Genomic DNA, 16,866 nt, shown 5'->3' on the forward strand with positions numbered 1-16,866 from the left:
TACCTTTGCAAGGAAGCACCGGGCCAGCCCCGGTCACTGCAGCTACCAGGCGGCCTGACAGCAAAGCGTGAAGCCACCCATCCATCATAAACATAGGTGGAGGAGCAGGAGGTGCTCCCCGTGCTGGGGGGTGCTCACTCCACGTGCGTCCATTGGGCACTTGGACACCCGCCCCCAGGGCCCAGGGCCAGTGGTAGGGGGCTGTGCTGGGGGAGGCAGCTGCACTCAGGAAAATGAGTGGGTACAGAAGGGAAGCAGTGAGCTGCTGGAAAATTGATGACTCTTGGTGGCGGGCACGTGTGGGTGGCTGACTCTAGGCAGTGCCAGGAATGATTTCAGGACCCAGTTGGAAATGTGGCAGGAAGTGTAAAATCACTGACCAGGAAACTGTCAGGGGAAACAAGAACTGTGTGTGGAACTGTGATGACGTTAGCTATACTGAAAGGAAAACCAAGGTAAGGGGCTTCATTTGGTAAATGGTACTTTGGGGAAATGAGCTTTGCAGTCTTACTGAGATCTCTGAATTTACTTAGAAGGCAGATAAAATGATAAGAATTAAATCCTAGCAGCTCTTGTATTCTTTTATTCTCTGAGGAGAATACATTTCTTGACTTACTTTACAAAGATGTCTTTTGGGGTGTGTTTGGGTCATAACTGGCAGTGTTCAGGGACTCTTCCTGTGCTCAGTAGTGACCCCTGATGGTACCTAGAGGGGACCATATGCAGTACTGGGCACTCAACCAGGGTTAGCCACATACAAGGCAAACACTTGACCTCATGTTCTCTCTCTCTCCTGTCCCATTTCTAAAACCATTTGTGACTGCCTGCACTCTCCTTCTGGGAAGACATCAGGGGCGGGGGCCATGGACCAGCGTTTTATTCTGTCTGGTGATGAGACCCAGGACTGCTCTGTGATCCCACCTCTGATCATCCTGTCTGTTTTCCCTGGGAATGTTGATTTTGGTTTCTGTCCTGGGTATGGATGGGGGTTGAGGGGTCTGCTATGAATTATTATCTATGAGGGCTCCAGTCTCTTCCACATGGAGCCTTGAACCTAAGGTTCAGCTGGAGAGGAGAAACTGTCCAGGCAATATGAAGAGCTCAAAGCCAGAGGGGATCTCTAAGAGAGCAGAACTGTCTTGAGAGAGCAAGGTTCTGGGTCTGGAATCAGCCATTGCTGTGTTTCTCATTACAGTAGAGAATCTACCAAAATCAGAGCTCTGTATGTCTCAGTGCTTGTTATATATGTTGGTTGGTCACTGAAGAATCCTGTCATCCCAATTCTTCCTGTTCTACAGATGGTATTTAGATTACTTTGACCCTGGGTATGTGTTGAAAGATAAGGTTTCATTTCTTTCATTACAAAGACACATATATGAAACATTATGCCTGTATGTGTCTTTGTAAATGAAGGGAAAAAAGGGGGGAAATAAAAGTGCAGTCTCAATAGTGTGTATGTGTGTGTGTATTTCTGTACAGAAATACACACTATTAGAAAAGTATCTATTGGAAAATACAAACTATTGGAAAGTATCTGACTCTGTGATGATTTTAACCTACGTAATCCAATCTTTTATTTCCAGGTATATATGTAGTGATACATGTTCCAGTGTACCCATTATTATGTTGTACCACGTGGTAATTAAATCTGGGATTCTAGGGCAATAAAACATGAGATTTACACTATTTTGGTGCTGTTTTAAGCTTTCATTTCTATTGAAAAATGCTAAATTAGTTGCATTTCATAATTCCTGATTTAGCTCTTTTAATAAGAAGCAGAAGCTAAAAACAGCCCAACCAAGCAGTTGAAGCCTTATCACAAGCCAGGAAGATCAATAAGCTAAAAAAAGTATGAGAAGTTTTTGAGTGACAGCTTAAAAATGGAAAATTTAAATATATATCACAGCCTTCTGCTCTATTGTGTAAAGCAGAAAGCCCATTTTGGCAGTATGTTTTTAAGCAGTCAAGAAAGTGATTTATTAGCGTCCCGGGGTTGTGTTTATGTTCCATGCTGTAAACTATGCTTATTTCTGGATTAAAGCATTAATATGGGGGGGGAGGGGTACCATCCAAGCTTAACATTACTAATATTGTTCAAGGTGTAGTTTATTGGGCTATAAATAGCCACATCACTATTGACACTTGCTGAATCATCTAAGTGCCTGGAGTACTCTGATGCTGAACGAGCTTGCTGCTGCTGACAGTGTATAAAACAGAGACTGACCACGAGTGGTATTTCATGGCAAGGCAGAGGATGGGGGGAGGGAGTGTCCATCCTCTCTCTTCTGCAGAAAAGGCGTCTAGATGTGCAGAGTACTGATTTGCCCAGTACTTAGAAGAAGGACAAAATGGGAGCAAATCACACCTGGATTTTAAGCACACTCATGTCACGTGGCCTCTCATTTTTATCTGACAAATAAGCCTAATCATGTTCTCTGTAAAAACCGAGAATTGAGTAATTCCCAATTTGCGCAGGAATTGAGTTTGAGTTTAACCATATACTCCCATGTACCCAGGGGACACGTCTTCACCTAGCTAAGAAGATGGTCATCCATTTAGTGAAGAAGTTTTCATTGAGGGCTAACCCCTTTCTTCATCCATGCAGGTTACTTTGACAAAAACCTTATCATCGGGGTAAATAACAGAAGTGATTTCTTGTAGTATTCGAGATTCGGAGAGTGTGAGGTCTCTGTGCTTGCAGAGTTGATGTCCAGGTTTTGGATGACTGTCTGCTAGTCTGCTAGCTGTAATCTCATAAGACAGTTGTAACATCATTTCTCTACCTTTCTTTGGTTTGGGGATCACACCCAACAGTGCTCAGGTATTGCTCCTGGCTCTGTGCTCAGAACATATGGAGCACGGAGGATGGAACCATCAATGTCAGCATGACAGTAGTGCAAGTGCCCTACCCATTGTACTATCTCACTAGACTTAAATATCTCTCTCTCTTCTCTCTCTCTCTCTCTCTCTCTCTCTCACACACACACACACACACACACACACACACATACACATTTTTGGCCACACCCAGTGGTGCTCAGGGCTTACCCTTGGCAGTGGGCTCAAGGAATCTTATTTGGTGTGGGGATCAAACCCAGGACAGCCATATGCAAGGCAAGAACCCTACACACCACACCATTGCTCAAGTCCTGAATTTCTTCTTTAGAGGGACTAATACCATCATTTGACATGAAAATGTATATATTTGAAGTCTTACTTCTTTTGGTGAAAATTAGGAGAGCATTTACAGTTCATTTGCTGTTTATTTGGTATGCTCTGTTTTGTTAAAGTCTATAAACCATGGGCAAGTTTTTTCTTCAAAGTTGCTTCCAGAGACAAAACAGTCACGTATGTGAGGACTATGGTAATTCATTGACATGTTTCTAGCTTTATTTCATAAAGACTAATGACCTATGTGGTAGATGAAATCCAACCTTGTGTTCATTGGGATAGATGAAAATAATTTTGTCTAGTACGTTACCCTTGATCCATTCAGTGTGTGTTTGTGACCACCTGGCATGCATCAGAAAGTTGCTCTCTGGAGAGAATGTGTGGAGCAGGGTCTTGTGCCTAAAGACATGACTGGCATCATGTTTTGCTGAAGTAATCCAAAGATTTATGGAAAAGTTGCTTTCCACCCAAAACAAATGGAAATGCACAAATTGCTGAAGCTCAAACACATTTTTGTTCAAATGTCATTTCCTGTGAGTTTCTTAATGAATAAGACAGAAGCAAGCCCACATAGAGAAATGCTGAGATAATGCATATGCTTATCACCTTTTCACTGCTGATACTGTATTTCTTGGATCTGATTGGGTGGTGACAAGAAAGATATCTGCTTGAGCAGCCCATAATGGAAAAGCAGCTTAAGGTAATATCTAGGTGGGCTAGCTAAACCAAAGGCTATCATTCCTAGTACAAATAAAGATGCACGAACAATTGTTTGCTCTCAGCTGAAAGAAAGGAAGCACCAGAATAGAGAGTTGGGAGACTCTGCTTCCTTAGAGAACAAGTTTGCTCATGCAAAAGACCCAAGGCCAGAGTCACAAATGTGGAACTTTGGTGAAACTTTATTTTCCCTTCCTTCTTTCCTGTGATTTGTACTACATTACAGTGATCAAACTTGTATCCTTTGCATGTTTTCAGATAGAGGCTCTGAGGCTACCGACACAGGAAACAAAAATGGTAGGAGGTACCAATGTAGTTTTCTCTCTGCGTTTTTTTTACCAACACAGAGAAAGATGGACTTGGAAGTGGGCAGGACTTGGAAGTGGACAGGACAGTTCGGCTCAGGAATTCAGGAAAAGCAATTTACAATTCTAGGAGCTCAGGGTGCTGATGGGGGTGGGAAAGCAAGGGACACCCCTCTTTTCTTGTTGTTCCACAAATAGCCTTCAAGAGCATTTTTAGGCACTTCCTCCTCCTAATCTGTTGGAAATCCATTTAGAGTTCTAAGAAGGTTAGATCATGTCTTTGTTTCTAGCCCACAACGGTCCTTCTGATGAATGTTCCCAGGATCCATAGTGGAGCGAAGGTTGTCAGCCCAGGGACCTTTGTAATCTAGTGGATTTCATTAATTCCTCATCACCTCCTTTGTTGATTGAAATTATTCGGCTTTGGTTTAAAAAGCAGCTAAAAACCTTATGCACAGAGCTTGTAAACAAACACCCACTTGAACCATCTGGTCCTGTAACACATACAAGTGATTAAGCTTCAGAGCTATGATTGTTAAATTTTTTAAAACACAACAACCCCAAACACTTTCAAATAGACTCCTGGTGCAAGTTTATAGGGAAGAAAAATATGTGAGGCTTTATATAGTAAATAATATGGAGACATTAAAATGTCTTTTTTTGTCCCTCACTCCCTCTCTCCTCCCACTTTTGCTTTCTTTTTCTCTTCATCATGAATGTTATAGAAAGGCATAAAATATAGACCTAGTGGCTAAAAATACATTTCTAGTTTCACTATACTGAATCTATAGAATGCTTCCTTTTGTTGACCTTCATTATTATTTTTGCCCTTGATAGAGAAACATGCTTGCTTGAACGTATATGCGTGCATGTGCCCATGAGGGGAAGGGCTGTCAGAGTTCCTTTTAGAATAATTCAGCAGTCTGGGCTATTTGAAATAATGAATTCATACTTTTTGTCCATAATGACTGAAGAAAGTCAGGTCAGGGGAAAATTAAACATGGTTAAGAGCTCTCATTTTAATTGTATAATATCGATACTGTCTTGATAGTTAATTTCTTTGACAAGTCTCAGGGCATATGGATTGCATTCTTTATATATTTCTAGTGTGGAAGTGATTCTGAAATGGGAACATTTCATTTTGAGGACATCACTAAGAGGGGCAAGAATGAGTTGCCCCTTGCACATAGAAACATCACCACTTTCAAACTGATGCTCTTAAAAGGAACCACACATGCAACTCAAAGCTCTCCAGAGAAGTAAAAATTCTTGAAAAGTCATGATCATATTAGGCCCCTATTTCTTTCTTCTGAATCTGAAGTGCCTTTGTCTCTAGACTTACATCAGCTGCAGGAAAGAAAAGAAAGCATTGAAATGGGGGGGGGGGGGAAGTGTTTCATTATGTTGATGGTGACTAGAGTCTCTGACAAACCCCCAAGTGGTAGATGGTTCATACATGAGGAAAATGTGTTTTTTCTTGCTCCTGAAGCCACTGATGGGATCCCTGAACCCTGGCTGGGTGTGACTCTCTTGCAAGGCAATTTGAAGGTTGAGCTCCTGGTGTTCCACTGCTCTCAGATTTCATTGGACAATGTCCAGGACTGACCCCATTCATCTGCAGAAGCTGTGTGGAAAGGGAAGGAGCAGAAAGTGTGGCGGGAAGGAGGGGCTCAATCTGTCACCTCTGTGGCAGAAAACGAGTCATGTGGCTGCTCCTAAGGCCAGGACAACTAGATTCCAATAGAATCTAGTTTTGAGCCAAAGAATCAGAGGAGAGGGATTTGGAAACTGCTGGCTAGTTTCCAATGTTAGGAGAAAAGAGACAATAAAGGTGGGAATGGCAGAAGGACCCTTGAAACACCCTTTATTTGCTAAAAAAGAAAACAATTAAATCCTTTTTCAGTAATATACTGGTAAGCAGTCACTCTCTAGGAGTAAAACAAAACAAAACACACCACCTGATTTTCAGTGTTGGATGATTTTTTTTCCCACTGTGAAAACTTCCAATGTGGCTGATTTTTAAGCTGCCAGAATGAAGTGGCTACTCAATGGGGATTGGAAAAGAGATGGTCCAGCAAGCTGGAATAAGCCCTTCAGCACCAACTTTTGCTCATGAATTCTGAGAAAACACTTCTGAAGCCACCCATTTGTGATCAGGAAGGAAACCTGCACCTTCCCTTCTGTGTTTAACACAAGTAAAGGTTCTCTGCAGAGCAGTTGTCTTTATCCAACATTTTCAACATTTTCAAAAAGCATTAAAAAGGAAAAAAATAAATCACTGTTATGATGGGTTTATAGTCACAGTAGAAAGGGTACCTAATTTAAGCCTCAGGCAAAGGTCACCAAAGGCACCCAAGTAGTCAAAACTGCCCTTCCATACTCAGTACTGGGTTGCTACTCCAAGGCAAAAGTTGAAGCATTCAGAAGAGCTGACCAGGAAGTGGATCAGGCAGCCAAACACCACACCTGGAAATTTATGATTGTTCCCCAAAGAGGGAAAGAGTTGGGGATTAAGTGAATAATGGTAATGAGGGAAAAGATTTATTTTTGTCTGTGAAATAAGTGGGGTATAGACTTGTTCCCTGTGAGAAAAATCAAAGACATGGTCTGTGTTTTGCTTCAGATGGATGCTGAAATATCAGTTGGCAGATTGAGATGGTCATTAACAATCAGGTAGCCTATAGACTTCTGAAATGTCTGCTTCTCTGTTTTTGCTAGTAAAAGTATCAGGTCATGAAATAATCAGAATGAAGGAAGCTTACCTTACTATTTGGTCCATGCAGATGTAGTTGGAAATGCAGTGGAGAACTAAGGCATGGGTGTACCAGGCTATTGTCCCATATGATTTTTGGTGTATGGGTTTGTTTGTAGCGGGTGTTTTCAAGAGCCAAAGTTTTCAAGTTTTCAAGTGCCAAAGAGGTTGAACATCTTCAATAGTGGTTTGGGGTATGGAATTAGGGTTCTTGAATGCTCAGAGTCTTCTATAGAGTGTAGAGAGCTAGATGATTGGGAAGGCTGCAGACACTTCCCTAAAAGTTCCCATCTTTTGCTCCGACCACAGATAAGACATATAAGAACATAAGAAAGAATCAAATCTGCCAAGTATTGGTTCTTGTCGGGTTACTGGTTTATTTTGGGCTAATTGCTATTTTTGGAAAGTACTGAAACAGATAATGACAGAGTCAGGTATTGAGATTTCTCAAAACAAAGTTAATCCATTCACTCAGTCAATAATGAGCCATTCCAGCGAGCAAGTCATCTCTTCTCCTATTTTTTAATGACGGCGAAAATTGAGCTCTTCCAAAAGAACATTCCTCATGCCAACGTACCCTATTGAATTTTTTTCTTCACTGTGGTCTGCCAAGAAACAGAACCAGGCCTTGGCATACCAGTTTTGATCAGACTACCCATCAGAATCAGAATGTCCTCAGTACAAAGCTCACTAATTGAATTTCATTGCTGGACTGAAATATCGAAGCCTAGACAGAGAACACTGCCAGCTGTTTTTATGAGGTCCGGAGTCTAAAGTCATTTTTAAAATGTGAATGATGACATTTCTTGTACCTTTCATTTAAAATGCTCCTTGGTAAACAGTGTTTCAGATTAGTGTATTTGTAATTTAGATGAAGACAATACATCAAGCTGAATCTGAAAAGAAAAGAGAAGTTTAGGAAATGATTCATTCTCCTCCTTTTGTGTGATCTGTGGCAAAATAATAAATAAGTCTGTATGGGTGGTGGATTTGAGAAGACAAAACTGAACCCTTCCTACAACAGAGTCAGTCCCCATAGCTAAATCTTTGTTTTCTTCAAGCAGACTAATACATTCTGCCTAATTCATTTTTTATTTTCTCTTGGGGTCTGTCTGCAGATTGCCTCAACAAAGGAAGCATCATGTTACAACTTTTAAATAATTGATGGCTCTCCGTCCTAGCCAGCTTGAAGGAAATTCTGAAAATAGGTCCTGATTGAGCAAATGCCTCCTTCCTCCCTCCCTCCCTCTCTTCAGCACTTTGCTCCTCTTTGTTTAACAAAACCTACTTTGCCCCCTCCCTCTCTCCTTTGCTGCTTCTCTTCCTTGACTGGGGGAAGATGACGAGATCATTTGACTCTACTTACTGCCTTGCATCTCTATTTATTTGCTATCATTTCACAGATATCATTGAAAACAAATGTTGGGAGTATTGATTATAAGTTGGTGATGGAATAAATAATTCTTAATCAAGAGAAAATGTATGTCATCGGCACCTCCTGAGATGGTCTGTTAGGACAGTTAAACATTGGACTAGAAATGGATGCTCTCGATTTGGAGTGTCCTCTCTCCAGGGATCACCTCTGGCAGATGAGTCTGCCTTGGGCTTGCCCTACTTCAGCTGTTCTCAAAAGTACCAATATGGCAGCCTGAACCACAAGATAGAGGGGTTCGGGTAGCACCATCTAACTTTACAGTTTCACCAATGTGCAGTCACTAAGACTTGAAAAGGCACTGTTGCTTTCACAGGAGGGGAACTTGGCTCTGACCTAGTTATGGAATTCTTCCAGGGCTTCCCTTTCCTCAATGATTATGGGAGGCCTCTGAGGTGGCTCTTCTCCAAGATCCCTGCTAGCATGGGCGTTAGGTTCTGTCTAGAGAAGGGGTGAGGAGCCCAAAAGAAGTCGGACTCCATATCAGTGGGAGTGCCAGAGGCTTTCCAAGTTGGAGTGAATGCATTCTTGGCTCCCTCTTGTTAATCTTTCTTTTTCTTTCCAGGATTTCCCCATTCTCTTACTCATTTACTGATTTCTTCACTTGCTCTTTTTTATCTAATCCTTTCCCAGCACCTTTGCTTCCAGGGATAAAGAGGAAGGAAAATGATTGGAATAGTGTTAGAAGGAAATGAGGCTGGCATCCCCCCCAAAATCCATTATTTTAAAAATCCTCAGTCTTCACGCACAGAAAAGCTTTCTCTTAGAGAAGTTGCCTCTGAAGACAGCATTTGAGGGCTAATGAAGAGACGTGACCACTGAGAGGCCAAACATCTGAAATTCTAAGTTTGAGTTCAGGCTGTTTGGGAGGAGGTCTCCCATTGCCTCCATCTCTGGAAAAGATCCATCTAAACTGACCCCTTGTTGTCCATTCCCCAGCTCACTGCCTACCAAGAGAAAGGACCTCAAACACGAGGCTGACTATTGTATAATATCTGTAGTTAGAGGCAAGCTGGGCAGGCCCAGATACAGGGGTGGGGCCAGGTGGAGGTGTGGGCCAAGCAGAGGGGCTGAACATACGTCGTCATTGGCCCCTGTCATTCTGGTGACTGGCAGCTGCTCTGTACGTACCTGCCTTCAAGCATATCCCATACCTGCTTAGAATGTTATTTTTCTGGTGCTGTCTTTGAAATCCTGAATAATATCTCCAAATAATCAAACCCATCCATATCATCAAGAACAACATTGCCAGGGATCTGGAGAGCTGGGGGGAGTTTCCTCTGTTTATCTTTACTGAGTGACTGTATACTAGTGTTATATTCAGAAGGATCAAAGGAGCTATTTGTGTTTTTCCTTTTGAAAAATCTCCTGCTATCCATTTACTTTTCGAGTGTGTATGACAAGCAGGCTTTTGTATCGGTAAGTAGATTACAGGTAACTCCTTCCTGTAAGATGCTCTTCTAAGGCTTTGGGATTTGAAAAAGTGCTTTTTCCCCCAAGGAGAGTTGTGTGCTAAATGGCCTTTCATTTTATTAGAATAGCCATTCTTAGTACCAAGTCAGAACTGGAAGAGCTTTCCCTCTCTGAACATAGAGAGGCCCCCTCTTCGAGAAGATGATGGGCACAATGCAGAGGCTGTTGCTGTTGGAACTGGCACAAATCTATGCCCTTAGAATCTGTGACTTTGTGGGTACAGGGCACTGGTCCTTGAGTTCTCTTTATTTGTTCTAAAAATAGTAGGATAGGTAAAGGAATCTAGATGCTTCCTTCCCTAACCCCAACTACATGAGCATGCATTTCACATTGTCATCTCTGTAAAGGGTGGCCCCTTTGTGCATACAAAATCCCTGGCACTACATGTGGTCATTCTTAATACTGGAAGTAGTTTCTTGTCATTTCACATGTCTAATCTCAAAAATCAGGAGTAGGCATTTTTTTTATTAGTGAAACATCATGAGGTACAGTTGTAGACTTACAAACTTTCATGCTTGAGTTTCAGTTATACAATGATCAAGTACCCATCCCTCCACCAGTGCCCATTCTCTACCACCAATGATCCCACAGTAGTGTTTCAGTCTACCTTTTAAAACTGGTTGTCATTCAGAATATATGGAAAAAGGGGAAAGAAAGGAGACAAATAGGAATGATTTTATAGGTTATCCGTAAAATATTTCACCCACATTGTCATTGAACTTCTAACAGTCTGTGAAGTTGGGCCAGGTAGATGGCTCAAAGAACTGGAGCAAATGCTTTATGCACAGGAGTTCTCCCCAGCCCCACTGGGAGTGGCCCCCAAGCACTGTGCCAGGAGTAACCCCTGAGCATTGCTGGCTGTGATCCAAAGATCAAAACAAACAGAAAAGGTGACTTTGGAAGTCTTGTATTCTTCTGGAAGCTATATCCGGTGTTGAATAAGAAATATTCCACCTGGAAGATATTACATTTAAATTGAAATGTCAGTATTTAAGAACCAGAAGCTGGGGAAATATTCACCATAGTAGTAAGAGGAACTTGTTGAGCTAAGTAAGAGTAATGGAATCCACAAACCCTTGTACCATCATTCTCTTCCCCTTCCATTAACTCTGGGACAGGGCATCACCAGGACATGAAAGGAAGCAGGAGAGATGTGAGGCAAAAGGGTGCTGGAGCTGGGATAGGCGAGGGGTAAGAATGGAGTTCTAACATCCTTCACCCCTATTCCTAGGAACCCCCAAATAATGAGATTTCCCCACTACCCATGGGATAAAGTACCTTTGGGTTCGGAATAATTGTGATTCCTCTGTAAGGAATTAGAGAAGCTCGAGGGATCTTTCTTTTTCTGCTCTGGATGGTCTTGTACATGACTAAAAGAGTGTTGAGTGACTTAAATTAATCATTCTTCCCTGAGACTGACAGCAGAAGCCTGTTGCCCCCTGCACTGGGCTACCCCATGCATGGATGGGTCGCCACCAGTAAGAAGATCCTGAGTTGACCACTGTAGCTTATAATGGAATCAAAGAAACTTATTCTAAGAATGATCCCTGCACCATGAACACCATTTTAAATCTTCATCAATATAAGAGCTAAGAAGCTGCATTTTCAGTGTTGATTTTGAATCACATTCCCATGGGAAGATTCCATTATCTGATGAAATCGGCACTTGAAGGACTTTTGCTCCTTCAGTTTTTCTTTTGTATTTCTGGAGTCCTCAGCTTTCTTTTCTTTTCTTTTTTTAAAAGATAAAGTCACCACTTAGCTTAGTTTCCAAGGCTTTTCACGCTGTAGTGTCTGTTAGGTGGTTTTCCTGTTAATGTTTTGACACTTACACAGGTTGTAGGTTTTTAACAGGCCATGGTCAGAGTCCTAGAAATGAAGTGCCATTGGTTCTTGCATTCTTACCATCTTGCCTTCTTTCTCGCATGTGAGTGCTCTGGAGTCACACTTCTATTCTCAAATGAAAGATGTCTTTTATCTTGATCCCATGCCTTGTAAATCTTCATGGCTTCTGGGCTTTGTGGATCTTCAGCTCTTATTCTGTGCATAAATTTAGATTAAAAGATTCCCTTTATGTTATCTTATTTATAGATTTTCACTTTTGCATTAAAACAAACACGTCAAGTAGTATACCACCTTCTTTTGGGTAGGGAAAATTGGAATGGAAACTTCCACCTTGCTGAAGTGCCTGGTGTTTAAATTCACCCTTCAATGAGAATGGCAAGGATAGTAACAGGAAAACTGTGTTTGTTGAAGAGGGTTGAGCGACCTCTGAGTTTCTTCTCACCACCACGCAGTACGCAGTACCTACTGCATGCATTCCCCCAAAGTTTATAATTTTATCATCAGGGGGCATGTTGAGAAAAGGCTGAGCCACCAAACATGCACCCCACAGATGGCTGGGGACCTTAGGGACATGGCTTTCTTCTCCAACACCTTTCTCATGGAACCCCAGATGTTCCATAAATCACTTTGTTGCTCAGATTTCTTTTGCTATAAAGCGAAATAATAAGAATTGTCAAGTTTAACCACATGGAATTGCCATTCATATGGTCATCTATGGTAGAATAAGAGTGATTTCTAATAATAATCAACCTAATAATGTGCTCTGCTTTTATTTGTTTATTTTTGCTTTTGGCATCACACCCAACCATGCACAAGGCTTACTCCTGGCTCTGCACTCAGGAATTACTCCTGTTGGTGCTCAGGGGATCATATGGGATGCCTGAGATCGAAGCCTAGTCAGCCGTGTGCAAGGCAAACTCCCTACCTGTTGTACTATCGCTCCAGCCCTGCTCTGCTTTTAGAGTCAAGTTTGGAAGTGGATGTTTTGTCACTGTGGAGTCACTTTGGATGGAAACTTCAACTTTTTCGTATAAAAAACCTGCTCTACCCCACCTCTTCCCTTCCCTTCTTTCTGTGGGTCAGAGAAATAAGAAACAAAGTCCATCTATGTGGAGAAATGCACTGATTTGGGCATTAATGAAAAAGGAGCAGAAAGTCGTTTGGTCCTTGTGATGGAAGTTGTGGGGTTTTTTCTAAAAATTATAAATGGGTGTTATGAAAAATGCTTTGAAACCTTAAATGGGGTATTTGCTATAAATTATAGAAGAGCAGCAGAAGAATAAATGTGATCAAGCTGAGAAAGAAGAAAACTTAAAATAAAAAATGAGGACCATACCTTCATTTGAGTGCTAATCCAGCCCTCAGTGTATATATAGGGAAATTGAAGTCTTGCTAAAGGCAGAGTGGACTAATTCGTAGCCATTAATGTGTGCTTAACTCTATTGCCCAAGGATTTTATTAAACATGGTAGCCAGAGAGACTGACCTTATCATTTTTTTCTTTTTCCTTTTTTGGGTTGGATCTTTGCTCATATCACAAAAATGAATAGAGCTGACAATTTACTGGATCATCAATGAAATGAATGAATTCCTATTAAATTATGAAGATATAAAGAGGAAATCTGACGCTAACATTATTACAGTTTGAAAGGTAAGCTGTTCCCTTTAGAATCAGGAAGTATTCCTATCTGTGTAAAGCCAGCATGCCGTAATGTCATCATGTTTGCCCCTGCCCCTCTGACTGTCACTGTGCTCCTGGAAAATATTCCAATAGCTATGCACATGGGGAGGTGTCCATGCTCTCCTTATGCTGGCCTTAAGGTAGCAAGACCCATTTCTTCCTGCTTTCAGAGTTATTTATTTGGGGTAGAGGGGGTGCTCTGCTGAGGAATTGGACTTCACTGCTGCGTGTTGCATTGACCCTGAGGTGCCTTGTTTGAAAGGGGTGGCTCGTGTTTATTGATTGGTTGTATTGAACATTAAGTCAAGGTTGTTGGGGTGAGACTGTTTCTTGATCCCTGTCTTTTGGGGATGCACAAGCCTGTGCTATGACTAATATGGGAAGGTGGGAAACCTCTTTCGATGCCACCGTGTCTGAAATTCCTAGATGCAAACTGTGCATCAGCCACGGGATGCATGAGGGTGTTCCTTGGAAGTGTATCTGGATGTTGAGTCCTCTTTGCTCAGATTTGGAAGAAAAACCGTGCCCTCTCTCCTTTTCAGTGGATCTTTTAGATTTTTCACTGGAATCTTGATCCACTTGTAATGACTGTCAGTAAGGACAGTTGTGGGGAGCCCTGGAGATAGTCTCATTTCAAGATAGTTCTTCAGGATGTGTTTCAAGGAAGCTCACACACTGGTTTCCAACTCAGGGGAAGACACCATCCACCACCCTGAGAATTGATAGTTCCAAGGCAGGTTGAGGGATTTTTCCTGTGAGCAGGATGCCAGCAGGTGTCCTGCATAGAGCAGGAGCGTTGAAACTCATTGTGGCCATCCTGAATGGTCCCGCTTCCCTGCTTCCCTGCCTCTCCTCCTTCCTGCCTCCAAGGTCTGGAGTCAGAGTTTTACAGTGTTTAGCTGACTTCTGTTTCAATGTGGGAAATGGCACTTCAGTGCTTGAATTACCTTTTTCATAGCACCCACATCGCTTCATTCGCACACTTAGAACAATTTAGGCAATGAGAGAAGATATTCTGTGTGTGAAGTGGATTGAAAGCCTGGTATTCTCTCTACTCCTCTAGCTCAAACTACCAGAAAAGAGAGTTCTGGCTCAAATCATCCTGCTTCATGATTCTAGGGGATCATCTGTGCACCATCCATTCAGTTTAATTGTTGGTGAGACTTAAATGGGGGGGCTGTTACCGACTGCAGGTGTACCCTGCTTTAATAAAATTGGGATATGCTTCAACTTTACACTTTTTCTACTACAGCTGCACTAAGGGTGATCATTTGTACTAAAAATAGTGTGGCTTTCTACAATAACTTATCACAAGATCCCTTTAAATAACCAACTGTCTTAGAGCATTTATTTAAAATATGATTTGATTGCAAAAACCGATGTCTAGTCAACTTTTCAAGAACACTTCTTTGCTTTGTAATATGAGACTGGTGAAAGGGGGGAAATAACAAGCGACAAGAAATGGGGGTATTAATTGAGCCAAAGAGGAATTAATTTTAATTGAGAAAAGAATTAGCTTTGCTGAAGTTTTCCAGGGAAAATGCCTTTACCTTTATCACCTCCAAAGTACAAAAGGGGTGGGGGGAGAAATCCAACCCCAAACAGGCAAATCTGAGCCTGGAAGAGATAAATCTATTTCTTCAGTGTGTTGCACTCTGCATTATGCATGGGCGTAAAAGTGAGGTTTGCTTTGATCCTGACTATTAAAAGTTTATTTTTAAACTCAGACTGGGCTGGGATCCAGCGATGTGCTCCCAGCCCACCCCCAGCCCTGCAACATTTGCTGGTTCCAGGGCCCCAGCCTGGCAGCAGGCAGCACAGTGGCAGGAAGTGGTAGAGGAGTGTGGACAGTGGATGAGGGCTGAGCTTTGGGTTTTACCCCCCTTCTTCCCCTCCATTTTTGAAATTCAAATTGAATGCAATTTTCAGCTCATTTGAGCCAGAATATACTGTTTGCTGAGCTTCAGTAGCTCTTAAATCCAGACTCACAGGAGAAAACAGATATCATCTGTCAGTGAGGGTGGGAGAGAGAAGGCGCCTGAATTTTATTCATGGAAGGCAGAGCTCTGGTAGGTAACTAATTCAAACCTTTTTGACTAATCGACTCATCATTCGTTGGCAAACATATCAACTAATCAATGAAACCTTAAGACTCCCATCTTCGGAAGTCTAGGAATCATTTCCTCCTCTCTGAAAAATAAATATTCAAGTCTATTTTTGTGCCTTGTGTGTTTTAATGCCTTTTAAAAAAATTTCTGGGTGTTTTTTTTTTTCTGCAATTGGAGACAGAATATCATGACTATCTTTTGTTTCTCCCTTTCCTGACTTTTTTTAAATTGCTTTCCTCTGTAATGTCTTTGTCAATGCTCTTTATTTATGATAGAGGATTAGCAGAAAGATTTCTGGGATGTCACTGTGGTCAGGCTTTGGCATGTCTTTCCTAACCAGAATACCTGAAACATATTCATTGTTGTTAGCGCAGATGGAATCACCAGTGAATGATCCTACAGTCCTTGAATCTGCAAATGAGTCTTCTATCTTGCAATTGCCTCTCAGGACACTCTGACCACTGGGCATGGCTCAGGGAACCTAAGTATCATGAAACCAGTGACCCCACTTCTGATTCCAGAAAGACTGTGGAATGTCAGTCCTGAGTGGGGGAAAGGGGGTGGGCTGAGGGGAGAGGAGAGGTGATGGTGGTAGTTTTATGCTTTCCCAGAAGTGCTCATCTTTTCACAAAGCCAAAATTTCCGTGGGAATGAACATGAAGGACCTTAGGTTTCTCCTGTATCTATCTATTTATCTCTGATTTTTAAATCAAAGTCTAGGAGGGACAAATTAATTATGATTTTACTTCAAAGTAAGTAAGAGTAAGATATTTGGTCCCTAAATACATTCCTTTCTAGTGACATACTCGATAATAACAGTCACACAGAGTTTACAGTGTCTATAAGTAAGTTCCTGACCAGGCCATGTTTACTTTCACTCCTGGGTGTGTATGGTGTGTGTGTGTGTGTGTATGTGTATGCAAGTGCGCACGTGTGTGTGTGATTGTGTTTACATGCCTCCCAGGTTTCCAAGTATGTGATTAAAGGAATTTCCAGTTCTTTTATACATTAACGAAGAAGTCAACCATGCTATCCTCTTAGTGGAGTGGTACTTGGGCCTTCTGTTCCAAGTAGATGATATTTATTTCACTTCCTTAATAAGAAGTAATTTCCAGATGTATTGACCTGTTTTTTCACTCTTACTCCTCAGTACAATTACCAGGGCTAATTGTTGCTTCTTTGCCATAACTATCTGAAACCAAAAGTCTACCTTGACAAGGAATGTGTTCTCTTAAGCTGATTGGTGGATTAGTTAATAGAATTTAGATTTTTTAATTGAAATATTTGATTTCTTCAAGTAACTGGCAATTACCATGAGCTCAGTCTATACCAGATGGTCATTGTGCAGTGGGTAATGATTGAGTGGCTCTCCAAGTTCAGGGG

At 41.7% G+C, this 16,866-nt stretch overlaps 1 protein-coding gene across 5 annotated transcripts in view; it reads left to right on the forward strand.

The window, feature by feature from the left end:
• ESRRG (estrogen related receptor gamma) overlaps window positions 1-16,866 on the forward strand; it is a 635,624-nt gene that overhangs the window by 157,035 nt on the left and 461,723 nt on the right. For 4 of the 5 annotated variants that reach the window (XM_056110835.1, XM_056110832.1, XM_056110831.1 and 1 more), the window contains one exon: window positions 13,245-13,345. The exons of the other annotated variant lie outside the window; for it this stretch is intronic. The gene's annotated coding sequence lies outside the window, so the exon portion shown is untranslated. The remainder of the gene's footprint in view (window positions 1-13,244; window positions 13,346-16,866) is intronic. 5 annotated transcript variants of the gene reach the window in all.

The sequence above is a fragment of the Sorex fumeus genome, unplaced genomic scaffold, assembly GCF_029834395.1.
Source record: "Sorex fumeus unplaced genomic scaffold, SorFum_2.1 ptg000010l, whole genome shotgun sequence".
Classification (NCBI taxonomy): Eukaryota; Metazoa; Chordata; class Mammalia; order Eulipotyphla; family Soricidae; genus Sorex; species Sorex fumeus.